At 31.7% G+C, this 3406-nt stretch overlaps 1 long non-coding RNA gene across 1 annotated transcript; it reads right to left on the bottom strand.

The window, feature by feature from the left end:
* Positions 1–2571: 2571 nt before the first annotated feature.
* On the bottom strand, positions 2572–3131 carry LOC141404611 (uncharacterized). The gene is made up of 3 exons (XR_012413055.1): positions 2851–3131; positions 2714–2786; positions 2572–2650 (listed from the first exon to the last, which is right to left on the bottom strand). It is a non-coding gene; the product is annotated as an uncharacterized lncRNA (long non-coding RNA).
* Positions 3132–3406: the final 275 nt, after the last annotated feature.

The following is a 3406-nucleotide window of genomic DNA, read 5'->3' on the forward strand; positions in this document are numbered from 1 at the left end:
TGGATTTTTAAGTGAATGGAGTCAACGATGTGTGATGTTGTTCTAATAAGCACATTTTCTTCAGAATGTGCGAATTTGTGTAAGCATTTTTTTAATTAGTAGGCAAAAATAAATTTTGTGTATAAAGTAATCGGAACTTTTAAGTTTGTAACGAATTTAAAAATTTAACGAGTATATCGCTAGTTTTACTTATTCCTAATGATCACTAGAACTCGTATTTTGCATATTTAAAAAAAAAAGATAAATTCGGACATTTTTCTCAATTATTACATATTTTTGCGTGTTAACATATCGTCACCATAAATTTCCGAAGAGGTATCCCAAAAAAAAAAAATAAATAAATAAAACACTTTTTTGATTGAATCTAAAACTAAAAGACGTGCCCTTGAAAAATTTCAAGCTTCTACGTTCAAAAATAACGATCCTATTCAAGAAAAGGCATTTCGGAAAATGGAATAGCATTGCAATAATTTGGCATATATGTATGTACGTTTGTGTGATCGTTGTCGTGTCGTTGAGGAGACTAACACGTTTTCAATAGAACGTTAGTCGTCTGATTTAAAAAAACCCGAAGGTTATATTACGAAAATGAATAAAAGTTGTAAAGATTGTATATATTATGGTTATTTTCCAATATATTTTAATAATTATTGCCAAAAATTCTTTTGAAATTGATTTGTTTTTACTTGCTTTGCTGCGTTAACAGAATCAACCATGACTCTTTTTCTCGTATTTCAATACATATGGTCTGTTCCACAACTGCAAAAATCTACTAATTTTTACTACTTTTTCTTGTTTTGTTCGATAACATAAAGGAAAATTTTTTTTATCGGTGTAAAACAGTTAGATTCTTGCAGGTTTTTGTATCATATAAGAATATGCAAAATCCGAAGTCTACTAATGACATATTTTACAGTACATTTTGTACGCTTTTATTAAGCAAACACATGGCGATTATAAATATTTGCAACAATTTTGTCGTGTAGATGTCTTAAAATATGAAATTTCATAAAAATATGAAATTTCTAGAAATTTTTTTCAAACTCCCACACTGTTTGCTGGGGAGATTTTTCCCACAAAAAGACACAAAATTCTCCCACAATTCAAGATAGAGAATGTATACTTTTTCCCATGGGAACAAATTCCCAATTCGAACTTCATTCAGAATGAGGGGAGATGGGAAATGGGAAAAAAACTCCCACAAAATTTTGTTCAGAATACGAAAATGTGGGAATGGGAAAAAATTCCCAACTCCCATGCCTTCAGAATAGGGCTGATAAAGTACAATACCTAAAAACGCAAAGAATTAAGCAAGGGTCAGCTTTAAAGAGTTATACCAGAAGTTTGACCTCAAAAAACGACATTTAACCCCCAAATATTATTTTCTTTTCTCTAAAATATATCTCAGACAGCCAGAGATATTCGCCAAAACAAAATGTAGAAATTTTGCTGTTAATTCCATAAATTTTACGGTAGTACACATATTTCCTTGGGGTGTATGTAAACTTTTGTCCCCATCATTTTTTGGTTTTTGTAAAATTTACCGTTATTTGTATTATGGTATATACAATAGCGGTATTCACTCATGTTGGTAAAGTGGCATTGTAGATCTTGTACATCTTGTTAATATTGTAGATCTACAAGTGTTTACAATACCACAACAACAAAATACATGAAAGTTTAATTTACAACAGGGTTGTTAATTTACTCGACCTAAAAGTATTGTAAACATTCCATTGTACTTTTACAAGGTTAAAACAGCTGATTCTTGTGTCGTCACTTTGTTGTGAGTTTTATTTATTTCGGAGTTTTGTTTTTTTGGTAGAAAAAATGGGAAAAATAAAAAGAATAAAAGAATGGAGGCAAGAAAAAAAACATTTTATGAAAAAAGTGTAATAAAACTGAAACTAAAAGATAGACTTACGACGACGTTAAGATGCTTTGATTTCTTTACGATATTCACAAAAAAGGCATTCACACTTCGTTGTAAAAAACCCTGGTACATATAGTACATTAACAAGAGTTGTAAATCTACTACAATGAGTGAATACCGCTAATATTAAATATTACATCTTTGTGTTTATTTCAGCTTTAGTCCATATTTTGTTGTATTCAAGTATTTGAATAACAACAAAATGTTTTACAGTGGATATGAAATTGATTAGTTGCGGGCAGGGTTTAAAAGCCAGCATCTAAAAACATTAGCATTACCCAGTAGAAAGTGTCTTCAAGACAACATTGATGACTCGTGCACGACACTTTCAATTCGTTGAGGACTCTTTGCAGACAGCCCTTTGGGATCGTTGACGACATTTTCACACAAGTGTCCCAGTATTCATGCACGACAACTTGGGTGACAGGGTAAGCGAAGTTGTCGTCGACGACGATCTAGATGACTAAAATCCCCGTATTTCGTCGACGACTACTTCACCGACCCTGTCTTGCTACTAGTCATCGATGACCCAACTAAAGACATTTTCGTTTATGTTGTCGTGTGTCAAATTTTTATTTAATTATAAAATATATTATTTTTACAAAATAAATTAGTTTATTAATTAATAATACTTAGCTCCCGTATGTTCCGCAATCCAATATTTTCTTCCACGCCATACACGTCTTACCCCACCTGACCTCTCTTTATTTTTGGATTCTACAAAAAGAAACCATTTCAAATGAATGTTATGAATATCCACTAAATTTTCTATAATCTTACCTTACACCACAGACGTTGTATTTTACAGTCGCTGGAATTTTCAATGTTCTCCATGACTTCAACATACATGCACCTATTCAAAGAATAACTACAATTAATTTTAAAGCATTTTAATATACATATTTATTCTAGCTTACCGTTTTTTACATAATGCAGTTTGTATAAATAAAATTGTTCAATCAGTAACGCGGTTTCCGAATTTTATGACATTATAATTTTTCATTTATTACAAATCAAAAATTTTATATTTGGATAAATATGTATGTGTACAATTGTTTCAAAGCACACTTTTGAGAATTTTTCGGTTTGTTGCCAAGACACAATGCAAGACATGGTCATGCAAGTTGTCGTACATGACAATTTCGGAATATTCGTTAACGAATCGTCGACGAAAATGTCATCGAAGACTCGATTTTCTATTGGGTAGCTGTACACTTCAACTGCAACACAATATTCACACACACGGCTACATAAGCGACCGAACGCATATGTATTTATTTTTGTACATTTTTGCTTATTTCGTTTTTTACGCCTAATCTTTTTTTCGTTAGGCATAATCGACAACCACGCTACATATTTAGCAGTCGGCTGATCATTCGTCGCATTAAATTAGCCACTTAGGGTGGTTTTGTGATTAGAGTTGCCAACACAGTAATAAAAAAGGTGTCATTTAATGTCAAAATGCTTCCATCA

This window comes from Musca autumnalis, unplaced genomic scaffold (genome assembly GCF_047663935.1).
Source record: "Musca autumnalis isolate F117 unplaced genomic scaffold, ASM4766393v1 scaffold_5, whole genome shotgun sequence".
Taxonomy (NCBI): domain Eukaryota; kingdom Metazoa; phylum Arthropoda; class Insecta; order Diptera; family Muscidae; genus Musca; species Musca autumnalis.